Source organism: Echinops telfairi, unplaced genomic scaffold (genome assembly GCF_000313985.2).
Source record: "Echinops telfairi isolate 266 unplaced genomic scaffold, ASM31398v2 ScPeMD7_443;HRSCAF=831, whole genome shotgun sequence".
In the NCBI taxonomy this organism is placed as follows: domain Eukaryota; kingdom Metazoa; phylum Chordata; class Mammalia; order Afrosoricida; family Tenrecidae; genus Echinops; species Echinops telfairi.
Window position 1 is genome coordinate 61,548,299 of NW_022104341.1, and position 19,045 is coordinate 61,567,343.

At 47.3% G+C, this 19,045-nt stretch overlaps 1 non-coding gene across 1 annotated transcript; it reads left to right on the plus strand.

The window, feature by feature from the left end:
• Positions 1-16,912: 16,912 nt before the first annotated feature.
• Positions 16,913-17,019, plus strand: LOC115870189. Its single transcript, XR_004046562.1, has one exon. It is a non-coding gene; the product is annotated as a U6 spliceosomal RNA (small nuclear RNA).
• The last annotated feature ends 2,026 nt before the right edge of the window (positions 17,020-19,045 follow it).

The window sequence follows — 19,045 nt, forward strand, 5'->3', positions numbered from 1 at the left end:
ATTTTATATCACAGCCACTCGGAGGGCATCGTTTGGGTTGGGTTCGTGTCGTGCAGATTGTCGGCAGAGTCGGTCCGTAAGTACTGACAACAGAGTGCCTGCGGAGGGCTGGGGGTGGCGTGAGCCCTCGTGATTGTGCACTGGAGTCCTCAGGCTGGGGGCTCCCCTCTGAAGCTGTATGTGGGTATGTTTCACAAGCTTCCTTACCAGACTTCCCTGGCTGGGGTTGCCGAGACACACAGTGGGAGCAGGGCAGGAGCTGGAAGCAGATAACCTGGAAACAGCCTTGAGGGAAAAAAGACCCAAGGACTCAAAAAGCTTAACGGCGTGGGAAAACGTGATCGAAGGGGCTCACCCGAGCCTGGGCATATGCGAGAGGCCGCACCCCAGAAGAACTAAATGATGACCAAGTACAATAGTGAAAAGGTAGTCTTCTTTAGGACGGCAGAGGTGTGTGGACAACCCGCTAAGGGTTTCCATTAAAGAGAAAACCATGTGATTCTAAATGCGGAATGCTTCAGTGAGCTGTTACATTCACCTAGGTGGAACGGCTAATGAGCTGACAATGCCAAATGAGTAATGCGCTACCATAGAAACCAAATAGACTTCATACTATATATCTGTCCGTTTTGAGCTGTCCAACACATGGAAGGAGGCCAAAAGAAACATCAGCATGTAAATACCCTTAACATGGGGTGCTAAATGCAATTCCAGGCGAGGCCGTTACTTCCACAGAAGTTCTTCCCAAAAGAACTCCATCTATATAATGTATTGTGTTTCTGGTGAAAGGTTGGTTTGGTTTCTGGTTGGGCGTAAGTTTACAATCGGGGCTCCCACTGGACAATGACCACACAAATTGTTCAGGGCCAGTGACATTGCCCACATGGCATCAGTAGCCTCAGGCGTCTTCTGGTTGCTCCATTTCCAGTGCGCTGTTGGTCTTCTCTGCTCTGGAGCAGAAGCCGGTCTTCTGGATAATTCGGTGTGTCACGGTACAGCTGCTGGAGGTTTCATGGCTGACCGGGAGGTCAGCAGCCCCACAGGTAACGACTACCACACCAGGGCTCCTTGGACGCCATCCGATGGCCCCCACCTCAGGGACCTCGTGTGACAAGGTAGACTCTCCGATATGGATTGAAGGGCTGTGATCTTGACAGAAGCCAATCACGGGCCTCTCTCTCACAGAGCTGGGGGGTGCTTTTCAGGAACTAACCTTTTGGTTAGCAGCCCAACACTTAACCACTGTGCCACCACATCTTCCTCGGGGATGATTTACAGTCATGACGACCTCGGAGAAGGCAGCTCTACTCGGAACCACCTGGGGTCACCTGGGGTCAGAATGGGGTTAACTATGTGCCTTACTAGGAGAGAGGAAGGGAGCTAATGGTTAGCATTACCTACTGAGATCTTCATACCGTGGGGCTCCTTGGCCTCCATTTGCTTCTTATCTGATCTTTATCATCATCTGGCAAGGAAGCATTATTACTCCAACTTAATAAAAACGGAAACTGTGGCTCTGATAAGCTAATCTCAGCTCAACATCATGCAGCTGGTTGATGACAGAGCCAGGAGTCAGACCTGGGTCTATTGCATTTTGAAGTCCCAACTTTCTCCAGTCGATCGGAAGTGCACTTCCCTTTGGAATAACAGAAAGCTAAATGGGGATTTTAGTTAGGGATCAATGTGATAGCACCTGAAATCCACCCAGTTAGAAACTGGGCCATTCCTGGAGGATTGCAGTACGCCAGCCGTCAAAGCGGCTACAAAAACAGCCCCAGGCTGGGAGAGCCCTTATATGAGTATCCCAAACCATGGAAACATGTGGAAAGACCGCAAAACTTCTTAGCAACAGCTCCTGGAGGGGCCGGACTCCTTCAGTCCTTGTCTCCACTGGAAGTACCAATCAGATCTGTGGACAAAAGACTTGCCACTAGCTGCCAGGCATTGATAAATTGGAGAAGCAGTAAAGAGTTAATGTGCTCTGGTGGAGTGGATTACACATTGAGCTGCTAATCACAAGGTCAGCAGTTTGAACTCACCATCTGCTCCTTGGACAAAAGATAAGGCTGTCTACTCCGGAAAAGATATAAAGTCTTAGAAACCCATAGGGGAAGGCAGTTCTGTTCTGTCCTGTCCGGCCGCCATAAGTTGGAATTGACTGACTCAAAGGGAGTGAACTTGGTTTGGTTCTGTTTTTGAGAAAAGGTGAACGAAACCTGGGCCTCCGTTTCCATACGTGTAAACTGGGGATTACTAAAATCCCCTTCTGAGGGTTGTTAAGATTATTCAAGTGGACATCAGTATAAAGAATGGAGCACGACCCCTGGCTCATGCCAAAACCACACTCCAAACTCACGGCCCTCAAGTCCAGGCTGACCCAGAGCCGCCCCCTGCGGGTCCCAGACTGTGACTGTGGATGGGACCAGAAAGCCCAGTCATTCTCCCTCGGAGCTGCCGGCTTCCAACCGCAGAACATGCAGATGCCAATGAGCAACGCGTAACCACGACACCACCATGGCCCCTCCACCTGGCACACTGGAGGTCTTTCATCAAGGTGGCTGAAGTCAGTACCTTGATGTCCTATTCCTGTGCTGTAACTATAACTATAACCATGTCAGGTGCTTTCTAAATGAACTACAGTGACAGCACGAGGCAGCTTTTATTGGGAGTCCCTGGATGGTGCAAACGGTTAACATGCTGCCTGCTCAGCGCAAGGTAGGACTGGCGTCTATCCAGGGGTACCTCAGAAAAAATGCCTGGCGATCTATTTCTGGGGGGAAAGCAGCCACTGACAACCCTACGGTGCCAAGTCCTACTCTGACACACACGGAGTTTCCATGAATCAGAATGAACTCAGCGCTGATTAACTTTTATGGAGTGCTAACTACATGCCGAGCACAGCTCCAATTTCCCAAGGAACGGTTACAAAGCCTGGCTGGGTGAGTACGATTTCTATTCCCATGTTACCAATGAACAGACGAAGACACCCAGAGATGAAATAACCTGCCCAGACTCGAACCCGGGGAGTCTGGCTGTAAAGTCAGCGCACTTGAGACAATACGCCACCGAGGCTAGTTGCCGTGGCGATGATTTAAAGCGCTGGTGACGGTTGTCTTGTGGACTGCGGGGCTTCTCATTGGACTCCCTGAAAGCAGTTCCAAGGAGGATCCTCATTTATTGGAAGTACATATTTCAAACTCGCAGAGCCTGAGAAAGGACATTTCATTCTCTGACACTAATTGTTGTCCCTCCAGTTTTAACTTCCTGGCTATTTAAAGACTTCTTGAGCTTGCTCCAAGTTTACTGAGCCCATCCAGAAAGCAAACCCTTCCTAATGGCTCCGGTTGTGTGGACTTGGTAAACATTGTCAGAGCGATCACACATGGTGTTATCTCATTGAATAATGGTCGGCTGTAGCTTCTCCTAAATGAGAGGCTTGTATGGTGCTTTTGTAGAGGCCAGTGACACATTAGAATAATAGCACGCATTTATATGGTGTTTTGCAATTTTCAAAGTGCTTTGCCAATTACTGTCTCATTTGATCCTCACCGCAGGCTCGCAAGGCAAGCAGGGCGACTGTTCCTACCATCCCTGTTTTATAGGCAATATGGTCAAGTCAAAAGTACCAAGGGCTTTGAAGGAAAACAGAACAGTGTGCCATTCCCCGCCCAGAGATGTTTTCGTTGTGTGACCTTGAACTGGCTCCTTAACCTTCCCAAGCTTCAGTCTCTTCATCGGCCAATTGGAGATAATTGTTTAGAGGGTTATGCAGAGGCTCACATAAGATCCTCTATGTAAAACAACTAGAGCACTGCCTGTCGCAGAGAGGTGCATACGAAAGAGCAGCATCTAGTATCATTTCCATGCTCCACGGTCTGTCAGGAGGACCAAACATCGCAGAGAAGATGGCAAGAGCAAAGTACTGAAAACCAGTCAGATAAAGTGGGGTTCATTCACTTTCAGACAAAGATTGCAAAAAAAAGAAAGTGTGTGTGATTCCAATTGAGTCGATCATGAAGAGATGGTATCTGAGCCCCAAAGTATGGGAAATCGATAGAGACCAGCTTTGACAGCCCAGGAGGCCCCTACTAATACTTTAGGTTCTGTGGACCCTTGCTCTTTAAGAGCACACCTGAATCCCTAGGACAGAACCAGCCGGATCCTGCCTTCCACACTCTACCTTCCACACGCCTTCCTACATGGGCCGACAGTCCATTGTCCCAACCAGCTAAAGGACTCCAGGGCATCAGATTCTTCGGACATTAACCCAGCCTGGCAGGATGCACATCCTAGTGGCCTAAATGGACAACACAGAGAACCATGGCCACCAGTTGGCTCAGCGTTAAAAACAAACCATCAAAAGTCGGGACTTTACAGAGGTTTCACATAGCCCCCATCTCTGAAGCTTCTAGAATCCCTGGGTGGTGAGGTTTGGGCTCAACCAGAGGTGGTTTGGAAGACACCCCTGCTGATTTACTACTGAAAAATCTGCCATTGAAAAGCTCCCAGAGCACAGACACACGTGAGGTTGCCGTGTGTGTGTGTGTGTGTGTGTGTGTGTGTGTGTGTGTGTGTGTAGCTTCCACCTTTTCACTCCCACCCCACCCCACCCCAGAACAGACTTCATTCACTACAGGAGCTGGCTCACCACCAACAAGGCAGGACTGCTTCGCCTGAGCTGTCTTCTATCCACATCCTGGGCAGAGCAAATTGTTTAGAAGCACATTGAGCTTGGTCTCCCCATCAGCAAAAGTATAGTTGTCAAAGATCATGCATGGGTGACAACCTTCAGGTACCCTGTCTCCTATAGAATCAGTGAGCCAATGGTGGTTGTAAGTTTTGTTATTATTATTATTACCATAAGGATGATTCAACAAGTGCACGGAAACATTCCATTATCTTGTCATTTCATCTCTTCACAACTTCTTGAGGCTCCCTCGTTTGTTATCATCATTGAAGAATACCTAGGAGTCATTCTCTGCGCTGTCCTGGCAGCAATGATGCTGACAAAGGTGTGCTTCCCCTCCCTCCCCCCATGATCCCAGAATCAAAAGCCTTGTCTGTATTCCTCACATAATCTGCTCACACAAGCGCTATGGATTTGGGGAAGCTCTTCCAAAAATTACTTTCTTCAAAATACCTGTCTTGGAGAGCTCTCAGAAGGAAAGAATTTATGAGCAGGCAGCAACACAACCCTGCCCATAAGTGCCCTTTGAAGGGCAAATGCTTCTTGGGCCTCCTTACACTGAGCCTGAGTGGCTTATCCATTTCCACCTCCTTCGCTTTCAGAGACAGGCAGCGGAGACCATCATCTATTCCCTCAGGCTAAGCCCAAAGCCTGTCTTCTAAAGCTCACACAAACCCAGTGAGAAGCCTGTTGCCAGATGGAACAGGGAAAGAGGCAGAACGCGACCTTCCAGGTAACAGCTGAGCTCTGGGCCAGTCTGTCCAGGCCCAACCAGACAATAACTTTACCCCCCAAATGCTGCCCTTTATGAAGCTCTGGGTAACATGGGTGTACGACTGATGGTGGTGCTTTCCTAAAGTCAGTCCTGCTGCACGGTATTCAGAGAAGCTCCTCCTGGGTCATCAGGCAGGGGCACTAAAAGTAAGAGCAGTGACCTTAGTTCACGGTGGTCTCAGTGACTGTAATATGTGGATCAAACGTCTCTCGTAGGTTGGGGCAAAGCTGTATGGTGAAGAGAAGGATTTGCCTTGAGGATGACCCTGGCTCCCCCCACAGAAGGGTTATAAAGAAGGGATGATCCAACAAAGGTGCAGTATAGCACCAACGAATCACACATCATTCTTCTAGTTCATGAATACTTCCTCCTCCCCACCCACCTACTACCATGGCCCAATTCTAATTTAAAAATCTGGCTGGACTGGAGAACACTTAATGGTACATATAAGTGTACCATTGACACATGGAATTCAGGAAAGATAAAACCCTTAGGAACAGTAAAGGGATTAGTGCAGTGGGTCGCCACCCCTTTGAGGGTTGAACGACCCTTTCAAAGGGGTTGCCCAATTCACAACAGTAGCAAAATTACAGTTATGAAGTAGCAACGAAAATAATGTAATGGTTGGAGGTCACCATGATAGGAGGAACTGTATTAAAGAGTCACAGCATTAGGAAGGTTGAGAACCACTGGAGTAGTGATATCATGAGAGTAAGGGGATGGTCAGGGAGGGGGAAGGGTGAGAAAGGGGGAACCCATCACTAGATTGGATATATAGCCCCCCCCCACCAAAGGGGATGAATAACAGAAATGTGGGTGAAGGGAGACAATGGGCAGTGTAAGATATGAAATAACAATAACAATATATAATTGATCAAGGATACACAAGGGTGGGAGCATGAGGGAGGGAGGGGAAAAAGAGGAGCTTATACCAAGGGCTTAAGTCGAAATGTTTTGGAAATGATGATGGCAACATATGTACAAATATGCTTTATACAATTGATGTATAGAATGTTTTTAAAGCTGTAAGACCCCCCAATAAAATAATTTAAAACAAAACACAACAAAAAGAATTGTCCAGGCCTCTCATTTCCTCAAGGGGTCTTCTCCTACTATCAGTCTGAGCTTGATCTTATTCCTCAAACATTCATTGACCTAGCCTGTTTTGCCCATATAACACAGAAATTATAGATTATATATATATATATATGCAATCTATAATATATAGATTTTATATATATATGCAATCTATAATATATATATGACAACAAGGTGTGGGTGGGTGTGTCCTATATATGGGGCAAGAGAAAGTGTAACAGAGTCTTGGCACAGAAGTGTTTGGTGGCTAACTGAAAGGTCAGTAGTTCAGCCCACCAGTTGATTGACAGAAGAAAGATATGGTGGGTGGAGTCTGTATAGATTACACCATTGGAAGCCCTACTGGGCAAGTTCTACTCTGACCAACAGAACGACTTTAAGTTGGAATTGGCTCCTGGTCACAAGTGACACAATGTGTTTGAATGTAGGAGTGTGTGTGTGTGTGTGTGTGTGTGTGTGTGTGTGTGTGTGACTGGGTTAATCACCCTCCTCAGTTGGTGGGACATTAGCATCACAGGCCCATGAAAGTCTTACTTTCTTACTTATTCTCTTGATTCCCTTATTTATTCTATTGATCCCTTTTAATCCACCTTCTTGCTACCCTTGTCTTTTCTTTTGTTCCTGTAGACTCTTGCAGATGTGCATTGCTATTTTCTGTGTATGTATTTTCAATTTACATAAGCAGAAATGTTTTAGATCTCTTGCTGCTTCTTACTTTTTTTTCCAACCCACCACTCTATTTTTAAGATTCACACATGTTGTTATGAGTATATCTACTCATTACCGAACTGCTACATACTATTTATACAGGTCGTTCATTTTTGGCCCTTGCTGAGCTGTTCATTCTCTGCCCTTCCCTGTGTGCCAGAGGCTGATCTTTACAGACACAGTATCCACAGCTGCAAGTCCACTGGCATGTGGTGGTACGTGTCTCTGTTGGTGACAATGGGAAGAATGGGGATTGGAAGAAAAGAGCTAACCGCGCAGCTTCCTATAAACATTAATGTGGCTTTTACTTCTCTGTCTTCATTAAGATATCTTTAATATTCTAGGAAACTCTTGTCCAAGAAGGAAAAAGGCTATAAACAACTTCCTGAAATCCCCATTTAATGAACATCCAACTGATAAACTTTTCAATAGGATGCAAGTACTGTCTGCTCCTCAGCATTTGTTGAAACGCTGGCCTCACTCAACATCTTCATCCGGTGTTCACAGTTCTAAATGACCATACCGTACCCTAACCAAGCCATTGCTTTGAAAGAGGCGCTATTACCATTACCCAAGTCCTCAACCTCCAGACAGACTGTGAGTTTGCTCTCCTGGACGGCTGTGCTCGCCCTCATGAAGTCAGAGAATGCGCACCTTTGCCTTCACAAAGGTCTTTTGGGTGGTACCGCCAGGAAGCCGGCATTCAATAGCCTCTGCAGAGCATGACATGTATCTTCCTCTTCCTCGAGGTAGAGAGAGAAGCGGTTTGGAATTAAAGTCAAACTTCCTAGGATTGAACCTATGTTACTCACCATGGTTTCTGAAATGTACTCAAACCCAAACACAACTCACTGCCATCAAGTTGATTCCGATGCACGCGGCCCTAACGGCCTAGTGGTTGCGCATTGGGATGCAATCCAAAGGACAGCAGTTCAAAACCAGCCTGGGAGAAAGACATGGCTTGCTACTCCTGTAAAGAGTTACAATCTCAGAAATGCACAGGGGCAATTCTATAGGGTCCTATAGGGTCACCATGAAGTGTACCCATAATGGACAAATGACCTCTTGAGCCGTAATATGTGGGGCTATTGTTGATGACACCTAAGGCAACTCCTAACAGAGTGGATGACAATCTGAGGCGGGCAACCGTCCACAAACTGATCGACAGTTTCTCTGAAGGTGCCTTGGTGGCGCAGCCTGTAAGCATTGGGCTGCTCGCTTCAAGATTGGTTCAGTAGCCACTGTTCCTCGGGAAAGCAATGAGGCTCTCTCCTCCCATAAGGATTTATATTCTCAGAAACCCCAAGGAGAAGCTCTAGTCTTTCTCAGAGATTCGCTAGGCATCGGAACTGATGGGCCCCAGCGAGTTTCCATGCACATTGATTGCTCATCCAACTACAATGAAGCCCTTGCCAACTTCAATCGTTTCTCCCTTGATTACGATGCTGCTTATTGGTGCAGTTGTGAGGGTTTTTGTTTTCTTGAGACCTGGCTAGCCAATCAGCACTCATATTCCCCTGTAGTACCTTCTGTTCGCCTTCCGTTGGTGCATCGCAGGTTGCTTAGTTGTTGTGGAGGTGGTTATTTAACTCATAAATGCATGTCATGGCTTTCCAAATACATTGTACATCCTCTGAGGCACTAGCTCTACCACAGTCTTTGTTTTGGAAACTATATTTAAAAGTTCTTTCTTTCTTTCTACTCCTCCATATTCGATGACACAATACGTTCCAAATGAATGAATATATACTAGCAAGTTATGGTTTATGCTTTGGCCAATTATGGCAGGACACTGGGCCTGGGTTGGAATGACAGGAAACCTGGCCCCGAGCACAGGTCCCTAATACAAGATATGACCCACCACGGAAAGGCCTGATGAAAGACAGCCTCCGCAGATTGTACAGCGTCAACTTCAGATGGGAGCGTGGGATCTCAAAGCCAGGAAAAATTACATAACACTCAGAAATTTGCTTTGGCACGGGGCAGGGACACCGTGGCACCGCTTCGTGTGTGTTCAGCAACTTCAGCATCCCATGATTCTTCTGCTTTATACTTCCGGGAACCCAAAGGAAAACTTTCTGTGTAACTGCTTAACTGGAAGGCAGCTGACCCAAAAGGAATGCAGATTTCTGAGAGTTCACTCAGCTAGCAAACTGTGCCATTATTTATTATTAATAAATAATATTTATTTATTATTATATAGGGGAAAAAAAGGAAGGTATTCCATTTTAAATCTAAAGCACAGCAAACTGTGCCATATTTATTATTAATAAATAATATTTATTTATTATTATATAGGGGGAAAAAAGGAAGGTATTCCATTTTAAATCTAAAGACTCTGTGGCTATTTCTCAGAGAGGAAGAAAGAGACATAGTTTAATTTATAGATCTCTCTCTAGTCCAACCCTCGATGACTCAATTAACAAGAAATATAGTATTGTTAATACACAGGACTGTATGTTCACAATCAAATTTTATTTATTTCGGAGTTACTTCCAGTTTGTGGGGAACTCGGATTCCTTTCTTCAGTGTTTTCTATTTTCACCAACCAGTGGCATAGTGGTTACGCATTGGGCTGTTAACTGCAAGGTCAGCAGTTCAAAACCATCAACAGCTCTGAGGGAGAAAGAGGTTTTCTACTCCCATAGATATTTACAGTCTCAGAAACCCACAGAGGTCGTTCTACTCTGTCCTCTAGAACCACTGAGTCTGAATTGACTGGAGGGCAGTGGGTTTGGTTGCTGGGTCGGGCAGTCAGCTGGTTTTAGCATTCGTTAGCACTTCCGGAGAACGTGGGGAAATGAAGCAGTCAGCGGGGCCACAGCACAGTGTGAGCACTTGCCGCCTGGGCTAAAATGGTACCAAAGCTGTGCTCCCATGGACCTCCGCTTTTAGAGAAGATAAAGACATCGCTCTGGTATGAATAGACTTCTGGAGCCACCTTAGAAGTCTTCTAATGCAAAACGACTTTGCAGACCGGAAAGCAGAGCACATGAAGTTACCTGTCTTGCCAGGGGTCACAAAATGGCTTGAGGCAGAGCTGGAACTGGACTCCAAAGCTCAGAACCTCCGTGCAGGGCTCTCCCCTTTACCCGACTGAGCACGTGTGATCAAGGCATACACAGCTTACAGAACAACAACAAAAACGAGAAGGCAAGACACTGAGCCACAGAAAGACATTCTGACACATGCTAGGAGGATTTCAGCCATACCCGTATTCGGTACTTACACACAATGGATATGCACCGAACACCTACTATGTGCGTGCTCTTTGTCATATGTCCTCTCATGGATTGGTCACAGTCCAGCAAGCTTTCCTCTTTCCATTTGGGCGAGACTGAAGCGGAGGCTTAGAGAGGCAAGCAGATTTGCTCAAGGGCATGCAGATAGAATGACTTAATTCTCAGTCCAGAGCTTGGCCAATCATCTCAGTGTGTACTGAACTCAACTACTCATGTATCGCCTCCGCAGATTTTGTTACTGGAGTATTTGTATACCTCCTATCACTGTACATGGATTCACTATTCTTATTCCAATAAACTTAGCCTTTGCTTAATCGATGATATCCAAGAAACCGTGACTTTAATGTGTTAAGCACACGAGTGTTTTGTGTAAGTAACAAAAATTAAATTAAAAAGGCCCATCCATGTGACCCTCAAAGTCTCTGCTATCGACAGTGATGCCCATTGCCACCCCCCGTTTTGACAACAGGAGCTTCACAGGCCCATTGTCAGGCTACATATCCAGGGCTTGGTGTTCCTCGCAATCAGTGTCAGTCACAGATTGCTAAGCTTCATCGTGCATCCCAATCTCCTGAGACTCTTGTTTAAATGCATATCCCCCTCGGGATGAAGTCAGACAAATCAAACAAGCCCCTCCAATCGTATTCCGAGAATACCTGTGCCACAAAACTGGCGACTCAATGCTTCCCCGATTACAGCTATTTCTACTAGCATCTTAACCAAGGGACGCCGTTCTTTTGTAGCCACCAAACCAGAAAGCTGAAGAGATTCCAAAGATCTCTTAGCCCGGACCCTGTTAATTCGCAGTGCTTTCAAAACTAAGAACCAAACGCGCTGCCATGCAGCTGATGCCAATGTGTAGCGACCCTTTAAGGGCAGGGTAGAACTGCCCCCAATGGGTTTCTGAGGCTGTAACTCTTTAGGGGAGTAGAAAGCTTCATCTTTCTCCCCAGGAGCGGGCGGTGGTTTTGAACTGCTGACCTTGAAGTTGGCAACCCAACGAGTAACCACCGTGCCTCCAAGGCTCCGACAGCACTACTCCAGTCACAGAGCATTCCCAACAGGCTGTCACTGGGTCTGCGCTCAGACATGTCCCCTGGGAAGCCCCTTGACACACCTCTGTTCCTACACTGAGTTTGGGCTGAGGGGTGCAGAGGGTCAAAGTTCATTCTCTGCAGGCACCCCATTATCACGGGTGGAACGTCCCTGTCTGGCAAAGTCATAAATACGCTCCGAGCAGCCCAGGGGAAGCGTTTGATCTGCTGCCCAGTGATCTCTGCTTGTCATCTGCTCAGGCTCATTCATCACAATAAGGACATCGAGCTAAATTCGAGAGCAAGATCCAGGGTCGGGGCTCCCTGAAGAGGAGGCAGTGCAGTTGTCATCCCTGGACAGTGGGTGGGAAAAGAGGGCAGGGGGCAGGGAGGCCCTGCCTGCTGCAAGGCCAGGCCAGGCCTGCAGGGGGCAGAGCGCAGGCAGATGGGGGGAGTTGTGGGGGTGGGGGGAGTGGAGAGGAGAAACAGAGACCCTGCCTCAGGTGCGTTGGCCATTGTAGCCTGCAGGGTCTACTCAAGGGTCAGCATTTCAGGACTCCACCCAGCAACGGTGAGCAGCCTGTGCTGTTTAACTCCTCAGTGTTTTTTATAAACAAATTAGTTTCCAACACTAAATACACACACACAAATTGTACAACGAAGTCTGGATTTGCAGCTTTGTTTGAGAAAAAAAAGAAACCCTAACACTAGGCCCACAATCCACTGTAGAAGCAATTTTCAAACAACTCACTGCCATTGAGTTAATTCTGACTCATAGTGACCCTACAGGAGAGGGCAGAACTGCCCCCGTGGGTTTCCGAGAGGGCAATTCTTGATGAGCGTAGAACAGCTCATCATCTTCCTCCCAAGGGGGGGCTAGTGGTTTTGTGGTTCAGCAACCCAACACGTAGCCACTACGCCACCAGGACTCCTTGTGGCTACAATTGGCTAGTGTGAAACAGTGGTCACTTTTGTTGCATAGGGTGTTGAAGTCCGGCTCACATTGCTCCTCAGTGGCACCCACCCACCCATCTTCCCTCATTGTTACCATCTGTCTTCCTGGATTCGTATTTGAGACGGTGAACAACTGCCCTACATAGCGACACGGGCATGTCATCACCGCATCATTCCCTCCCCCCTTTCTTTCCACAAACAAGTATAGATGTATATAGCTGGCATCCAAGACCTAGATGACACCTCAGTTTCAGAAAACATTGACTGAATAAAAATAAATGTACGGAGCCTAGGCATAGTGGATGAGGCACTGGACAGCTAACTAAAAGGTCAGCAGTTCAAATCCACCAGCTCACTCAGAGGGAGCAAGATGCAGGTCTGCTTCCATAGAGATTTAGAGCTTTAAAAACTATGAGCGGGTTCTACTCTTCCCTCTAGCGTTATTCGACTTAATTGCAAACAAGCCTTTTGGTTTGAAGGCTGTGAGGCACTCCGCGGGATGCAAAGTGGAGGGAGGTGTGGCAGATGACTGAAGGAAGTGGTCTCCATGCTCCAACCTCACGGCCATCAACTGGGTTCTGACGCACTGTGACCCGAAAGGACAGGGCAGAACTGCCCCTGTGGGTTTCCGAGACGGAGACTGTTTGCAGGAGTAGCAAGCCCAACTCTCTCCAGCAGAACAGCTGGGGATTCCGAGCTGCTGACCTTGTGGCTGACAACCCAATGCGTAAACACTACGCTGCCCAGGGCTCACCTAGGACGTGGTCCAGGGCAGAGCAAAGGGCACCAGAGTTGGAATTTGACCCATAGCCACTATGGGAACCATATCAGGAAAATAAAGATAATAAAAATGCATATTAAGAGTTAAACAAAAGAGTGAATATGAAGAAGCTAAGTAGTTGAGTGCCCAGACCTGAGAGGAAATTCCCTACCAGTTCAGCAAAAACGATTTTGTGCATGAGACGCATGCATGATGTAAAGCAAAAGCTGCAGAAAGAAAATGATATAATACGGACCCTACACACACACACACACACACACACACACACACGCACATCTTACAGAGATATTTACAAACACAAACCACCCTGCACTGAGTCCATTCTGCCTCACAGGGTGATCTGCCCCGAGGGTTTCCAAGGCTGTAAATCTTTACAGGAGAAGAAAACCTCCTCTTTCTCTCCCTTGGCTCAGCTGGTGGGCTCCAATTGCTGACCCTGGGGTTAGAAGGTGCCCCCAAGACTCCTACTGAGATATGGCTGAGAAAATCATGGGTAGGAGGACGGCCAAGGGTGCGGGCACACAGAAGAAGAAGGGGGATACCAGGCTAAGGACCATGGCCCAGGGGACAGAAAGCATCCTGCTCCCCACTGATGGCCATACGCAAACAGGACTGAAGACAGGCTTTATCATCTGCTGCCTTCCCTGGAGCCGGAGCCCACGCCTCCCCACACCCATCAGGTAGATAAAAAGTCCCGATTCCAGTGACACCACACACACACACACACACACACACACACACACACACACACACAAAACCATTCCAGATCCTCCCTCTGTAAATGCCCCCACTCAAGTGTTCCCAGTCAAAGGCTGTTAACTCATCTCAGCAGCAGATGTGGACCAACTTTGTGTGTGTGTGTGTGTGTGTGTGTGTGTGTGTGTGTGTGTACCAACTTTTACAGCATTTATGAAAGCCTTTCATGTGAGGTTTTGCAGATGATTGTTTTTTTTAATTTTCCTGGGTCATGCAATTCTTTAAACACCCGTAAAGACAAGAAAGAATGGGAAGATTCCAGCTCAAGACGTAGCAGAGCTGCCCTGAACTAAACAATCGAAACACTCAAATTCGGCGGCTGCAGCTTGAATAACTATTAACAAGCCTATTTTAGGTTATGAAAACACTAACCTGATGTTCCTGTTGCTAGGTGCCCTGGAGTGTCTCCCACTTCGTAGGGACTCCAGGTGACACAGGGGTTTCTGGGCTGTCATTTGGACAGAAGCAGATCACAAGGTCTTTTCTGCCACAGAGCCCCTGGGAAGTTCGAACAACCAACCATTCACTGTGAGCCCACCAGGGCCTTTTAACACAAATTTAGTTTGCTTATTATGTGTGGAACACTATTCTCTGCGTGCTACTGGCATCTGCTTCAGTAGTCCTTACACTGGCCCTTTTAGTGATGTACTCTCACCCCCATTTTATAGACGACAAACGTGTCGCAATAGGGGCTTATATAATTTTCCAATGGCCACATAACCCACCAGTTCACAGAGATATGGTTTCGGCCCAGGTAGTCTGACTGCAGCGTGTGTGTTTTAACCACAATTGTCTCTCGTGTAGAACGCAGGAAGGAAGGAAGCAGTTCTAAGGAGTGTGACGACCTCATCTGGGACAGTGTTTGAGGAAGAAGGACCCACAGTTGCGTGTCTTATTGGGCAGGCCCGGCGGTTCTTCTTCTGAGAACCAGAGAGACAAGGGCAGGCTGCGCTAACGGTCCTTTAGAGTCCACCTAGGAGGCAGTGTGGTGGTTCCAGCGGCCAGCCCCAACTCGGCCACCCAGTCAACTGTGTTTCAGAGGCCCTGGAGGGCAGAACAGAACTGCCCCAGGGTTAGTCCAAAGACTCCTCTTTCTCCTGAGGAGCTGGCTGGTGGTTTCCAACTGGTGACGCTGAGGTGAGCAGCCCACTGTGTAACCACGGCACCGCTGGGGCTCCGTAGTGTGATGGTTAAGACCCTGCAATTGGGAAGCTTGAGTAGTTTCCACTTTTTTCTCTGTGTCTTCAGACAGCTTACTTAACTTCCCTGAACCTCCGTGTTCTTATCATTGCTGAGAGGATCAAAATAGCTCACGGACAGCCATAGAACAGGGCCTGACCTAAAGAAAAAGGACTGAAAGAACAAAACCGTTGTGTTGGTGTGATGGCTGTCTTTTCCTTACTGCCCTTGGCTCATAGCGATCCTCTAAGACAGGATATAACAGCCCCTGTGGGTTTGCAAGACTGCAAATCATTATGGGAGTGAAAAGCTCACCTCATTTTGCCCGGATAAATGTGAGCTGGAGAAATATATATTTACAAACAATATTTATTAAGCATCTACCATGTGCCCTGTATTGGACTAGATGCTGTGGATACAAGCTGTGGGAGCAATACCCCAGCCGCGATGAGGAGGGAGGTTCCGGGCACTATGGGGGCAGAGCAGAGGTGTGCAGCCCACCATTTCCTGGGGGAAGTCACATCGGACCCAGCCTCTGAAAGTAAAATGAGTGCTCGCTGCTATAGAGTGGACTCTGACCACAGCAACCCTGCTGGACAGAGTAAAACTGCCCCGTGAGTTTCCAGGAGTAGAAGGTTTTGTCTTTCTCCTGTGGAGTGACTGGTGGTTTTGATCTGCTGGTCTTCCAGTTAACTCACTCTGCCACCAGGGCTATTTTTATTAAATGAATAAGGCCAGACACATGAGAGGGACGAGGAGGAGGATGGGAAGGGAAGGGGAGCTAGACTGAGGGAACAACACAGTGGTTCAGTGTGGCTGAAGCTTTAGGGATGGAGGTTGGCAATGAGACTGAGAAGTCAGTAGGTGATCAGATTGGATTCTGAGGGCAGTGGACCTGAGCAGGGAACGATGTAACCAGTTACATGTGAGAAAGATTAATGCAGCCAAAACGTGAAGGGGGCAAGACCGGGAGACGAGAGGAGAAGCAGGCGTGGAGCTAAAGAGATGAACGGACAAAAGGCCTACATTGGAGAGGCTCAGCAGAAGTGGGGGCTCCTGACTGTCATCCTTCAGTGCTGATTCACAGGGACCCCTGTGGGTTTCTGCGACTAGAACTGTTTACCAGAGCAGAAAGCCTAGTCTCGCTCCTGTGGAGCTGCCGGTGGCTACCAACTGCTGACCGTGTGGATTGCAGCCCAACTCATTACCACCGCAATGATGGTGGCTGGATGGCTCCTGAGAGGGCAAAAAGCAAGTGGAGTGGAGGTGTATGACTCACACGATAGACAGATAATGGGGCTATCTGCAGATATAGGAAACACGGGAAGAAAAGTCACTTGCAGGAGGCGTATTCCACGAGACAAACAACCTTCAGTCCAGGACAAGCCACTTTCCACATTGGGGTTAGGCTCCCAAGGGAAACTCTGCAGCCGCCAAGTGGCTCTGGGAGTCTATAGCTCGGAACAGCCATTCAGACGGAATGGTAGTCTGCAAACGGTGTCGGGGAATGGAATGCTCAAAGGGAGTTGGAGGACTGCGAGAGAAAGAAGCCTGGGACTGAACCAGAAGGAATAGCGGGATACCAGGAGTCCTGGTGCTGCGTGGGGCTGCGAACCTCAAGATCAGTAGTTCGAAACCACCAGGTGCTGCGAGGCAGACCGAGGGAGCTTTCTGTTCCTGTAAAGATGTGTAGTCTCTGTGCTCACTTCGGCAGCACATATACTAAAATTGGAACAATACAGAGAAGTTTAGCATGGCCCCTGTGCAAGGATAACACACAAATTCGTGAAGTATTCCAATTAAAAAAAAAAAAAGATGTATAGTCTCGGAAATCCACAGGGGCGGGCCAGTTCTCCTCTGTCCTACAGGGTCGCTATGAGTCAGAAAGGGGTCCGTGGGCGTAAGTTTTTGTTTTCTTTTACGAGGGCTGTGAATTAAAAAAAAAAAAAAATCAGTTGTCCTTGAATAGCCTCTGGCCCACGGTAACCCCTTGTGTGCCAGGGTAGAACTGTGCTCTCTGGAGTTGTCAATGGCTGACTTTTCAGAAGTAGATCACCTGACCTTTTCCCCAAGACCACCTGTGTGGCCCTGGCCCTCTCAGCCTTTGGGTTAACAGTAGAGCATGTTAACCATTTGCTTCTTCTATAGACTTCATAGCAAAGAAAACAGGAAATGCAACGTGGTGCACTAGCTGGTCTGTAAGTCCTGCGATCGCCCTCCATGCTGCATCCCCACCCCGCAAGGGCGTGGTCCTCCTTCTTATTCATTATTCTCTTCCCAGCACCTGGCCCAGACTGTGGCATGACGCTGGAAGTCAGTACTTGTTCCTTGAGTAAATTGTCCAAGGTCACACAACCAGAGAGTAGCACAGCTACAGGAGCCAGGATGCCCCCCACCCCCCACCGTGGGCTGAGGGGCACTGGGATTTGGAGCAAAGTGATATGGAAGACCCCCTCCCTGCTGCCTGCACCATTCCTGAGTGCCCAGGAAGCCCCTGCTTAACACTCCCCATTAGAAAACACTTAATGGGAAATTAAATCCATTCGTTTTATTACTTCCTGGGTCTGCACCACCCTCTATAAACATGGAACTCTCTGTTGACCAAACTCCGGCAGTCTTGGGTACACACTGGTGGTGCTGCCGTGGTCATTTGCACAATGGTTTACAGAGTGACCTTCTCTTTCGGCCTGCAACTGCGAGGCAATGGACATGGACCCCAGCTAGGCAGGACAACCAAGGCTCTGATTCAGAACTTTCAGAGAAGTCCTTGCTGCCTGGTATGCAAGCAGCATGTGTGTACAATAAATTTAGGGACAAAATAGATCGATTCATCTCCCTCTTTGCTGCCATGGAATTTCTCACGCAGCAGAGAAACTGGTCCAAATGGTTTTCGTGTTCAATACATTTGTATTATAGATAAGGCTTACAATTTTAACTTTTATTTTTCTCATATGAAAAATAATCCTCCCTGTAAAAGAACCGACATGTTAGTAAGAGAATAAAAAACTTTCATAATCACTCCATCTCGAAGTAACCGTTAGTGTCTGTAGGGGTTGTTTCCTCTCCTGTTAAGTGTACTGTTTTAAAGAGCTGAGACAGATCAAAAGATCTTGGTACCTTGCTTATGTATACATTATTATATGTATATGCCAAATTTACTTAAACACTTCCCTTGTATTTTATTTTGTATCCAATCTTTCGGCACTGTGAATAATCTTGGATCTTGGCTGAAAGCAGAGAATAGCAGAAATATGTTTACTTGTACTTTATTGACTATGCCACTACATTCAACCATGTGTATCATAACCAACTACCAAGTCCCTCTCAAGGACAGCCTTGAGAAGAATGGGAATCCCAGAACCCTTCATTGTGCTCATGCAGAACTTGCATACATGGATCAAGAGGCAGCTGTGTGAACAGAACAAGGGAATACTTATTTAAAGTATGGTTTAAAATCAGGAAAGGTGTGCATCAAGGTTGTATCCTCCCAGTATACTTATTCAATCTGTATGCAGAGCAAATCATCAAAGAAGTTGGACTATATGAAGAAAAATGTGGCATCATCAAATTTTGAAGAAAGTTTACAATCTCTAGTGGTATCATGGCTACACTGGGACTGGCTGTGAGATAGTCATGGTTTCTTGTGCCAACCTGGCCCATAAACACGTGTGGAATAATTGAAGGGCGGAGAGATAAATGGCCTGGTGAGCCTAACCTTTCTAGTTCTCAGGTCTCTTGCTTTCTGATGGTCAGATCACGGTGCAACTGTGTTAGCCAGTTCCCTGCTTCAGCTGGCAAGGCTCACTTCCTGTGAGAAATCCCTGAGGAGAA